Source organism: Oryctolagus cuniculus, chromosome 2, assembly GCF_051225735.1.
Source record: "Oryctolagus cuniculus isolate XC-2025 breed Fujian yellow rabbit chromosome 2, ASM5122573v1, whole genome shotgun sequence".
NCBI classification, from domain to species: Eukaryota; Metazoa; Chordata; class Mammalia; order Lagomorpha; family Leporidae; genus Oryctolagus; species Oryctolagus cuniculus.
Window position 1 is genome coordinate 71,600,604 of NC_142868.1, and position 13,130 is coordinate 71,613,733.

At 39.4% G+C, this 13,130-nt stretch overlaps 1 pseudogene; it reads right to left on the reverse strand.

Moving 5' to 3' along the window:
• Positions 1-1,663: 1,663 nt before the first annotated feature.
• LOC127489574 (uncharacterized) lies at positions 1,664-2,121 on the reverse strand (annotated as a pseudogene).
• Positions 2,122-13,130: the final 11,009 nt, after the last annotated feature.

Here is a 13,130-nt window from a genome sequence, read left to right on the forward strand (position 1 = left end):
GGATTTCATTTCCCCCCAGTTTTGATCATTTTACTTCACATACCATGGACGTTACTTGTTAAGTAATTTAACACACAGTGTCTCATTCTTTCTCTGATGGGTGCCAGATCAACCCTGATTTTCAGTAGAAAGGAGAAATTTATCAGAGTGCAAAGCTCTGGGAAGATTTCCAATGCCTTTTCGGAGAGAAATAGGACAGAAGCTTCTGAAGGAAGCCATTTTTTTAACAGTCCTTATAAAGAAAATGATTTACAAAAAATGTTGAGTCTTGCCATATGATTCAAAGGCTTGGCCTTGTAGAAGACCATGCCCTTGTAGTGGCAAAAATTGTTCTGCATGAAGGATCTCTGTGAGTGAGAACCCAGTGGAAAGAAGGGGCCATCAAAGAAGGATGTACTTTTCCCTGAAGGGAGGAGAAAACTTTCACTTTGCATAGGGCCCTGTCTAAATACGCATGGGGTTTGCAGACACAAAAGGCTTCCATAGCCTTGGCAGCTCATATTAAGAGCCTCAGACGGTCACTGACATAAAAATAAGTGTTAATTAATTGTTAAGTCAACAACAGGAGTCACTGTGTCCTCACTCCCCATTTGGACTCCTGTCCTTAATGAGGTGTACTATGAGAATTAATGGTAAAACTTGTCTTCAAACTGTATTTTATACTTTGTGTGTCTGTATGGGTGCAAACTGTTGAAATTTCTATTTAGTATATAGTTGGTCTTCTGTCTATAGAGTCAATTAAAAATGAATCTTAATAAAGAATGGAATGGGAGAGGGAGTAAGAGGTGGGATGGAGTGGGGGTGGGTATGGGGGGAAAGAATCATTATATTCCTAAAAGCTTTCACATATGAAATTTGTATTCATTAAATAAAAACTCTCTTTAAAAAATGCTCTTGAAACCAGCGTACGGAATCTGAAGAGCCAGCACAGCAACACTGAAAGTGGGTTTCACAGAAATTACTTCCTCACATATTGTTGTAAAGGTTAAAAGTCTTTATATAATAATAATACACATATTTAAAGAATTTCCTATTGTCAAAATCACATAAAAGTACTCAATAAATAAAAGCTTAATTTTTGTTTGTTTTTGATTTGGATCAATTTGAGTCTCTTCCGCAGCAGAACTGAGATGATAGATCTGGTGGTGGTAAACCATCATTTAAAAGAATGTCTAATGAATGAACATCCCCACTCCTATCAGTCAACTTTTCAATTACTGCAGTTATTGAGGGTAGAGCTGAGTGTGTCTTCACAGTGATAAAACAGGCACCCACGATGCCACTAGAAACTGCATAGGGCCAAAGTATTGGCTCACTTAAAAAGATCTGAACCAGTTGATAATAAAGTTTTTGCAATAGTAGAAAACCTATCATTCATTCAGCTATTGCACACAAACATTATAAAATTTTCATCATGTAGGAATAAAATTAATTGTGAGTCGGAATGGAAAGTAACTGACCAAGAGTGTCAGATGATCTGTATTGTTGTTGCTGTTTTTAATAAACTTTCTTTCTTTCTCTTTTTCCTTCCTTCTTTCCTTCCTTTCTTCCTTCCTTCTTTCCTCCCTCCCCCCTCCCTTTCTCCCTCCCTTCCTCCATTCCTCCCTCTCTCCCTTCCTTCCTTCCCTTGTTTCCTCCTCTCTTTCTCTCTCTTTGCAAGAGATTAGTAAAAGATCCAAACTGATTCTTCCAGAGGGGGAAAGGAGTTGAAAGTAGGTCTTTGTTTTGCAGTCTTCACCTATATGAATTCTTCAGAGCTGACTCATCTGTCTCCATCAACATCTGCATCTCTGATCATTTCCTTGATTTCTTCATCTGTTGATTTTCCCCTCTAGTTTGTCATGAAGTGATATAGTTCAGCTGCATTTATTACAATGCCCATCTTTATCAAAGGCTTGGAATACTTCATAGCTCTCCTCCTCCTCTGTATCTTTCATTTTCATAAACATTCTGGAAAGTCAATTATACCACTTTGTTGACATATCCTGAAGTTCAGCTTTTGTTGAGTTCAGACCCAGTAACCTCATGACTTTCAGATTCCTTTGCTGTGATGTTGCCAACACCATCTTTATCAAGTAGGAAGAAAGCATCCTTGAATTCAGCAATCTGTTCTTAGCTCATTGATCAGCCATTGGTGGGAGTGAAGGGAGGTCGGTCAAAGAGCATATGACACCATGTGCTCTGTACACTGTGCCACAGCCACCTCTGCAGTGTCCACGGACTTCCAGCACTACTGGCCTGTATTGTTTTCTATACATATTCAATTGCTTGTTGAGTAGCCATCAGTTAGCCTTTACTAATCAAAACAATGACATTAATTTTTTCCTTTATATTATTGATAGGAAATAAATTCTTTGAAGTTTGTGTGGATGTTACAGCACAGCAGGTTAAGCCACAGCTTGAGCAATCCCTTCTCATTTTGGAGTTCATAGGTTGTTGACCCACTTCCTCTGCTACTGTGCCAGAGAGGCAACAAATGACGGCCTATATACCTCAGTTCCCACCACCCATGGGAGAACAGGATGGAGTTCACGGTTCCTAGTTTCAGCCTGGTCCATCCTTGGCTGTTGAAGGCATTTAGGGATTGAATCATTGGATGGAAGATCTCTCTCTCTCTCTCTCTCTCTCTCTCTCTCTGTGTGTGTGTGTATGTGTGTCACTCTGTCTTTCAAATAATAAATCTTAAAAAATAAAATACAACCTGTGAGGTACCCCCCAGTGTCATTCAGGGAGTTCTATGAGCCTGAAATGTTGTCCTTTTTTCTTTATAAAGATATTGAAATAATACTTAGAAATAATACAAATGGACCAGAATTTAGAATTAGTTCATAGAAATTAGAAGTATAAAACAATGATACATGTAGTTAGGTTTAAATAATTCAAGGTTCTGGCCTTAAATAGCCACCAGAAAGGAGAAGGAAGAAGGAGAGAATGACCTCAACAGAGACAGGTTGCTTTATTGGAGCAAAGAGGTGGTGACAGTCTCCAATTCTGGCCTTAAGTAGAGAAGAGACTGTCGCCGCCTCTTTGCTCCAATAAAGCAACCTGTCTCTGTTGAGGTCATTCTCTCCTTCTACCTTCTCCTTTCTGGTGGCTATTTAAGGCCAGAACCCCAAGTTATTTAAACCTAGCATATTGGTGGCCCATACAAGAATCAAATCTTTTCATGTACACTAACCCCTTCCCTCCCTCCAAATTTTTCTCTTTTCTCTGTGGACTGGAGTAAGGATCACGAAGTGACAACTGAGTGTCCAGCACTCGTGGCTATCTGCACTACCAGGGGAAGCCTCCAGCTGATCTGTTCTTGTGATGGTGAAGCCTGACCTCCCCTTCCCGCTGAGGCATTCAGGAGCACCACTACTTGCCAAGCGTACACCAGCCCCTCAGATTTTCACCTTCTTGTCCCTCCTTTTTTATTGAGCCGATCACCAGGGCAGGGGCTCCCTGCCATTCAATCAAGTTACTTCCATACACTGGCTCTGGCCCCTTGTGATGTAACTTAAGGCTCTGTCTGGACATATTCTAGAGGTGCCCTAGGATATCATCCTCTCTGTCCCAGAGACTCTCCATCTTTTTGTTCCAGCTTCTGCCTCCCCAACAGTGAACTAGGGGATGCCCAAATTAATTGTTGTGTGCACTCCTTTTAGGATTTCCAGCTTTGAACTGACCCACAGTGAATGAGGGATGCCCAAGTTCATGGTTGCATCTCCATTTCTCTGGTCTCTGTGTCAGGTGATGACTTGGCCCAGAGAGAGCATCATCTGCTGCTTTCCCAAGTGGATTAGCAGGGAACTGAATCAGAAGCAGAGCAGCCAGAACTCGAATCCGCACTCTCATGGGCTGCTAGCATCACAAATGGCAACTTAACGTGCATTGCCACAACACCTACCTCTTGTATTCACCTTTAATAATTATGAATCAATTGGCATTTTAGTCCATCAGGTAGATGTGACCTTCAACTTGCTGATTTAGCTTTTGCTTTTCCTGCGTTAATTTATGAATAATTTACATTTGGCCCTTGGGCATTTTACAATACACAGTGACATGGATGTCTTGATAAACTACTAATTAACAATTTTATCAGCAACCTCTCCCCAATACAGAGCAGATATCATGCCTTAAAAACATTCTGCTTTAAACTATGTCTAGTAGTGTACCATGATTTTCAAGGGAGAGCAAAGGCTAAAAAATTAAGAAATTGTTAATTCCCATGAACTATTTGATGAAAGTTTTGAAGGTTAAAGAAATCTAATATTCTATTTTTTTCTTAAAGGAATGTATCCACTGTTTGCTATTCTAAACATGTAAGTGTGAGACTTTGCTGATAATTTCAAATTGTCTAAAAGTTGGTCAGCTAAAGATAATTTTCTTGCAATAAAAAAAATGAGTAAAAAGAACATACACAGGAAAACAGATGCGAGTCAACCACAAAATAATTACAATAAAATAAATTTTCTTTAAATTGAAACATGGTTTCTACTGCCCAGAGAGAAGATATATTTTTAAAAATTGTATTAATATAAAGAGAACAGATTTTATGTATTTTTTTTTGACAGGCAGAGTGGACAGTGAGGGAGAGAAACAGAGAGAAAGGTCGTCCTTTGCTGTTGGTTCACCCTGCAATGGCTGCCGCGGCCAGAGCGCTGTGGCTGGCGCACTGCGCTGATCCGAAGCCAGGAGCCAGGTGCTTCTCCTGGTCTCCCATGTGGGTGCAGGGCCCAGGCACTTGGGCCATCCTCCACTGCACTCCCAGGCCATAGCAGAGAGCTGGCCTGGAAGAGGGGCAACCAGGACAGAATCCGGCACCCCAACCAGGACTAGAACCCGGGGTGCTGGTGCCACAGGCGGAGGATTAGCCTAGTGACCCATGGCGCTGGCCCATCCAAAAATTTTTAAAAAATTATAAAGGCTAGAAAGAATGTGGGGGAAAATACTCTAATACACTGTGGGAATATAAATTTGTACAGCCATTATGGAAGACAGTATGGAGCTTCCTCAGAAATCTGAAAATAGTACTAACATGTGAGAAATATTTTATTTTATTTTTTTTTTTTATTTTTATTTTTGACAGGCAGAGTGGACAGTGAGAGAGAGAGACAGAGAGAGAAAGGTCTTCCTTTGCTGTTGGTTCACCCTCCAATGGCCGCCGCTGCAGCCGGCGCACCGCGCTGATCCGATGGCAGGAGCCAGGAGCCAGGTGCTTTTCCTGGTCTCCCATGGGGTGCAGGGCCCAAGCACCTGGGCCATCCTCCACTGCACTCCCTGGCCATAGCAGAGAGCTGGCCTGGAAGAGGGGCAACCGGGACAGAATCCGGCGCCCCGACCGGGACTAGAACCTGGTGTGCCAGCGCCACAAGGTGGAGGATTAGCCTATTGAGCCACGGCGCCGGCCCTAACATGTGAGAAATATTTTAAAAATTGAGAAAATCCAGCCAGAAGAGGCATTCAAACAAGTGGGCACTACCATATTTTTATAATAAACCAGGCTGTAAGAATTTGGATAGAAATTTGGCACAACATAGCAGTTCAAAAATGTGCATATATATGTCCCAATAATTGAACAATTAGGAAATGTGGTCTAAGAAAATTATCAAAATTTACAAAATGCTTTATGGAAAAATATGTTCATCAAAACTTTTTAAAAGAGTAGTTTATCGAAATTCAGAGTAACAAAGATGGAGAGACAGATATCCAGAGAGAGATCTTCTATCCACTAGTTCACTCCCAAGATGGCCACAATAGCCAGTCCTGGGCCAGGTTGAAGCCATAAGCCAGAACCTTCATCTGGGTCTCTCAAGTGGGTACTGGTACCAAGCATTTAGACCATCCTCTGCTGCTTTTACCAGCTGATTAGCAGGGAGCTGGGTTGGAAGCAGAGCAGTCAGAATATGAACCCTTGCCCATATGGGATGCTGGTATCATAAGTGTCAGCTTTACTCTCTTTGTCACAATGCTGGGTCCAAAACATTTTTTATAATAGAAAATACTAAAATCTAATTTTCAATCAGAAAGGAAATAACTGCTTATCATATATCCACATGATGGAAATTTTTGCGATCATTAAAATGAATATATAATGCTGTAAAAATACTTTAAATTGCATTATATAAAAATACTGCATAAATCTATAATTAGAATTGTCATGCTTTTTGGAAGGTTAGATTATGGATTCCTTTTTTCCCCTCTTTCCTGCTTTTATGTATTTTTGCATTTCTTTTAATCACTGCATATTAATTTATAAGTCAAAATTGTAAGTCCAGAATCTAATTGCCTTAACCCTTCTGGAGATTACAATTGTGGACAATTTTATATCCCCATAAATTACATCATCTCAAACCAAAATAGTAAAGTATACTCTCAAGACTCTCAGAAATAAGGGTTCCTGTTAAAGATTCTTTGTCTGACCCAGTCAAAGGCCTCTAGATGGAGTACATTTATGAAACTCCTGATCCTGGTGAGAAGTCTGTGTTTCTGAAGAAGTCTGCCCAGCCCTGTTTTAAAGATTGAAGAGCAGGAAGATTATTAGCACATTAGCAAAACAGGTAGACAAGGAGCTGGTCACACTTGCCCTTTTTAATCCTCAGGGATGTAGAAAATTTTGAAGTACTACTGTAACAAAAAAATGACAGGACTCTGCATTCTAAGGAGATCCTTCTGATTGTTTAAAGAAGCATGGACTGAATTAAGGCCACAGCCTAGCGATAAGGACCAGGGATCATGGGGATGAAGGACTATGCAGTGAAAGCTAGCTAATACTATGGAGTTTATTTTTTGCTTAATAAAAATATGTGAAACTTAGATTGTAATGATACTATGCAACTCTGTGAATATATTCAAACCCAATGAATCATAAGCTTAAAATGGTTACTTTTGTGGTATATCAGTTATATAATAAAGACACCAAAAAAGTCACATAAAATGTACAATAAAATTAAATTAAAATTTGACAACAATGATAAATTTAAATACATCAGAATAATTTTATTATGTTTCATGATATTTTTGTTTATTCTAAATATACAGTAGTGCTCCCTTTATCCATGGTTTTGTCATTTTTGTGGTTTCAATTACTTGTGGTGAACTGTGGTGTAAAAATATTAAGTGGAAAATTCCAAAAATAAATAACTCATAATGTTTTTATTTTTATTTATTTGACAGATAGAGTTAGACAGTGAGAGAGACAGAGAGAAAGGACTTCCTTCCATTGGTTCACCCCAAAAATGGCCACCACGCTGGTACTGCACTGATCTGAAGCCAGGAGCCAGGTGCTTCCTCCTGGTCTCCCATGTGGGTGCAGGGCTCAAGCACTTAGGCCATCCTCCACTGCCTTCCTAGGCCACAGCAGAGAGCTGGACTGGAAGAGGAGCAGCCGGGACTAGAACCCAGCGCCCATATGGGATGCTGGCACCGCAGGCAGAGGATTAACCAAGTGAGCCACAGTGCTAGCCCCAATAAGTTTTAAATAACTTTACTGCAGTATATTCTTACAATTTTTTAATTTATTATTATTTTGTTATTAAACTCTTATGTGTCTAACTTACAACTTAAACTTTATCATAGATACATACACAGAGGGGAAAATGTATTTAAGGATGGTATTATCTGAAATTTCAGGCATCCACTGGGTCTTGGAACATATGCCCCATGAATAAGTAGAGTCTATTGTAACACCATTTATTTAAATATATAATTATGAGCCTGGCTCATGCTTACCAATCTAGTTTCTGTGTGTCTACCAATATAAATTAAGGGAACATAATATGATAGCACAGGCATTCCACATTTTTCTGCCAAAAAATTCAATTTAAGGTGATCCCTTTGACAGCTGACAGGAAATCTTCATCTACTTAGAAAAATCACTTATATTACAAGGACATATTCCTTCAAACTCAGTAATATTGCTATTGCTTCAGAAGTATAACCACTCATTCCCATAGCACATTTTTTGAACAAGTGCTTGACATGATTCATTTTTACTATGAGTTACAATTTTTGTCGTAAGCTCAGACTCTCTGTTGCATCCCAGTGCTTAGCAGTATAAGGATAATGACACAGAGCTTAGTAGCAAAGCTATCTATGGTATCTTTCCTCCTGTGGCTTTAGAACTAGCTGTGCAGAATTGAAGGTATAGATAATTAAGAATCTTCACAGGAGATTTAACATTCACAGCTAAGAATATTAAACTATATAGAAAATAATTATATAAATTCCTAGTTTTAAGTGACTCTATTTAGCAAAAACTGTAAGTAATTGTTTATAATCCTCAGAAATACTGGAAAGCTACAAATGAAGAAACAAACTCAGAGAGGTCAGGTACATGCAATTAGTAAGTAAGATACAGCCTTTAAATAAAATAAAACAAGGGACTGGCTTTGTGACCCAGTGGATTTGAGTCCCAGCTGCTGTATTTCAGATCCAGCTCCCTGATAAAGCTCTTGTGAAAGCAGAAGAAGATGGTCCAAGTACTTGGTTCTTACCACCCACCTGGGAGACCTGGATGGAGTTCCTGGCCCTGACTTTGTCCTGCCTCAGCCCTAGACATTGTGGCCATTTGGGAAATGAACCAATTGATGAAAGATCTTCCCATGCCTCTCTCTCTCTCTCTCTCTCTCTCTCTCTCTCTGTCACTCTGTCTTTTAAATAAGAAATAAATAAATCTTAAAATAATAAATAAAATTAAAATACCCTAGCTTATTATATACATATACATATATTTATATGTGTGTACATACATATCATGTATACGTATACCTACCCACCCTAATAAAGCTTTTATAATTATAGTAATAATTAATGTCTTATTTTAGTTTACAATTTATGAAGTATAGGCCGGCGCCGCGGCTCACTAGGCTAATCCTCCGCCTTGCGGCGCCAGCACACCGGGTTCTAGTCCCGGTCGGGGCGCCGGATTCTGTCCCGGTTGCCCCTCTTCCAGGCCAGCCCTCTGCTGTGGCCAGGAAGGCAGTGGAGGATGGCCCAGGTGCTTGGGCCCTGCACCCCATGGGAGACCAGGAAAAGCACCTGGCTCCTGGCTCCTGCCATCGGATCAGCGCGGTGCGCCGGCCGCAGCGCGCTGGCCGCGGCGGCCATTGGAGGGTGAACCAACGGCAAAAGGAAGACCTTTCTCTCTGTCTCTCTCTCTCTCACTGTCCACTCTGCCTGTCAAAAAAAAAAAAAAAAAAATTATGAAGTATATTCACCGAGGCTTAGAGAAAGTACACAGCATGCCCAAAGTTACCCAGGTTCAACTGAAACAAAGATTAGATTCAAATTTAAGATTTCTGGTAAAAAATTTTGAAAAGATATGTTGAGGATTCCTTTGTTATAATTTCTTATCCTTGATAATTACTGAGAGTTCTCTTCTAGGCTAAGGAACTGAACTGACATATTTTGATAACTTTTGTTTTGTCTTGTTTCACTTTAGGTATTTGAATTGTGAATTCTTTTATAGACACCTACTTCGATTTTTTTATCTCTTACAAATTGCCTCTCTTCTATCCAGAAGCTGACCATTAAAAGATAAGTATGTATATTCAAGTGAACTGGGAGTTGAATTATTATACAGTAGAATTAAAATGCCATTTTTTGGGAGAGTAAGCAGGCAATTTTTCATTTTAAATATCCACTGAGAAATGCTATGCAACTCCACTTAAGTGATAGAGATTTAGAGCAAGTAACAAGTGCTTCTGTAAAAAAAAAAAAAACAAAAAAAGGAAAAGGAAAACTTGCTCTGACCTTACCACCTACATAATATAAAAAGAGCTACATCACAGAGTAACAGTAACGTTCACAGTAACGAACTCTGATAATCCGAATGTAGCAGAATGAAGCAGCAGCAGATTGAATGTGAAAATACTAATAATAAGAATGTAAAGAAATCCATAAAACATAAGAACCAAGATTTTTTTAAATTGCCATGTTTCACTTAGTTGAGAGGCAGAGAAGAAAGAGAAAGAGAGAGAGAGAGAGAGAAAGCTCCTATCAACTGGTTCATTCTTCAAATGCTCTTCATGACCTAGGCCAGGCCCAAACCAGGAGCTGGGAGTGCACTCTGGGTCTCCCACATGGGTGGGAGGGACCCAATTACTTGAGCCATCACCACTTCCTCCTAGGATCTGCCAGCGCTATGAATCAAAAGCAGCTCCTCCGATGTGGTATGTAGGCATCTTAAACTCTAGAATAAATGCCTATTCCCTGAGATGTTCAACGTTCTTGATATGCTGGCTGGCTCACTTCTTTCTCTTTTTCTTATCTCGAAATTGCAAATAACTTAAAAATGTATTGGTGACATTTTTACATTCATTATATTACTATGGCCTATATTACTTTACATCATTTCTGACAAAGAAGCTCTTTTGTGTCCTTTTTTTTTGCTTCCTTTAATTTTGTTTCCTTTTTAATGTCTTTAATGTTTCTCTATCAAGAGAAACATGATGCCAATGATTATTGTCCATTTTAACACCTTATACTCTTGGACACAATAATTGGTCATGGATATAAATGTGACCCAAGTTTGACCAATTTAGAATTCTTTTTAGAGACTTTTCTAAATAAGTTTGTTTACTCTATGATTCTATTCAGTTTTGGTTCTCCCTCTGGCCCAGCTCCTACTTCAGTCCTGCTAAGTGGCGGCTGTCTTCTCCTTCATGTATCAACTACTCTGCCTTATAGTAGGAACATTCTTGCCATTCCCGAATGATTTTGCTTCTCTCCTCCAGACATTTTCTGACTTTCAATCTCATCTCATCAGATAACACACTACCACTCTGAGTTGCAGGCAACTATTAACCTTCCATTCATTCCTGGGTAATTTTTAGCTCCTTACTAAGACTACACATTGAATATTTTGAGTGATTTTAATATCCATACAAACCAGCATCCTCAAATAGACCACTTTTTGAATATTTATGTTTATTTATTTGAAAGGCAGAGTTAGAAAGAGAGGGAGAGACAAAGAAAGAGAGAAAGAGGTCTTCCAACTGCTGGTTTACTCCCTAAATGGCTGAAATGCCTGAGACTGTGCCAAGTCAAAGCCAGGAGCCCAGATTTTCTTCTGGGTCTCCCAGATGGGTGCAGGGGCCCAAGCACTTGGATCATCTTCTGCTGCTTTCCCATGCATGTTAGCAGGGAGCTGAACTGGAAGTGGAACATTCAAGTCTGGAACCAGCACCCATATGGGATGCTGGCATCTCAGGTTGTAGTGATTGTGATTAATGGCCATACATTAATGCCACAATGCTGGCCCCTAGACCAGTATTTTTTAATCTTCTCTCACGCACCCTTGTTCTCATCCTTCATTCAGTGCATACCTTCCATAGTCATACACTAGACTTTCCTGCTGCCAATGAATACAACTCTTCATAATATTATTTTCAAGCATCATACACTCCCATATAACCTCTTATTGCTCTGGAAGGCTCTTCCACTTCATCAGAACCCATATTTTGTTTAAGGACTTGCCTTTTCACTGTCACTAAATATCTTCTTCTAACTGCTCTAATTACACAGCTAAAATGACATGATCAATCTTTATAATCACTCTCTTACCTACGCTTTCAACTACATCCCCATTTTGTCACATTACTTCCCTCACAAAACAAGCATTGCTCATATCCATGCTTCCATGCTACCCCCTCCATACAGGTGCAAACAATCTATACCTATCCCCTCCACGACCAAAGAGGACAGCATTAAAATATACTTTCAAGTTGCTGTAATTATTTTTAAATTGTAATTACTTATTTATTCACTTGCGAAGCAGAAAGGAGGGAGAGAGAGAGAGAGAGAGAGAGCACTCTTATCACTGGTTCACTTTCAGAATGCTCATGACAGCTGGGACTAATCCAAGGCCAAATCTGTAAATATGTAACCTGGTAACTCAATATTTCCACCTAATAACCTGACTCACACCACCGCCTCCTTTTGCCTAGCAGAGTCTCTGTTGGCAGGAAATCATAGTCAGATGTCATAACCAGGTACTGAACCCAGGCACTCTGATGTCAGATGCAGGTATCTTAACCACTAGGTCAAAAGCCTGCTCTTAAAGTGTATGGCCATTAATCACAAATTGGTACTTACTGCCAGCCAATCAATAGAGCTTTCTGTCCATTCAAACTTGTGATTCTTTCCCACTATGTTGTTATTGAATGATTTTGTATATTCTTCCTCTGAGAAGAAAATGGAATGAGAATTAATCCAAGTTCCTTAGAAAATAAAAATCAAATAGCTAACTAGTTAGATAGATATGTAATATAGAGAGATGATAGCTGTAACTGATAGCTTGATAGATAATTTATGGAATTATGAGAGCTGGCTGGTCCTTTATTTTTGCAAGAGACTGACAGTCTGGAAGTTAAGGTGGGAGTTGAAGTTCTAATCTTGAGTCCAAAACCTGAAGGCTTGAAAATTGAGCAACATTTCTTTATTGGAGTGATAGGTAGTATTGCTGCTTCTTTGGGAAACTTCAGTTTGCTTTCATTGCCTTCAACTAGTTATATGAGGTCCACCCACATTATAGAATCTGCTTTACTCCAAGACTATCAATTTTAATGTTAATCACATTTTTAAAATATCTTCTCAGCAACAACTAGTGTTTGACAGAACATGTGAAAACCATAGCCTATTTATGTTGATACTTTATGAAAACAGTTCTCACGTTCCCATCACCACATCTGTTGTGTTGCTGGCATCAGTTCCTACATACTCTTTCCTTTTGTTGCTATAGATTAGGCAGGGATTCTCAACAGCAGTACCAATGATGCCTTGGGGCACATAATTCTTTTTGAGAGAAAGCTGTCCTCTGCATTGTAGGATGCATTGCAGCATCTCTGCCCTATATTCATTAGATTTTAGTAACATTCCCAATTGTTGCAAGCCAAAACTTTCTCCAAACATTGCCAAGTATGTTTTAGGGGACAAACTTTCCCTATATTGGACCGTAACTGTAAATTAATCATCTGTGTTCCTAGACTTAAGTCCTTATTTAGAATACTACCTACCAGCCTTTCTCACGTCATAGCAGTCAATTCTCCCCTCCCTTCACAGTGTCACTAATTTTGTAAAATTCCTCCTTTTTATCGAATCATTCCCATTATTTGCAAATATGCTTTTATTCTTCCAGAAAAGTATTT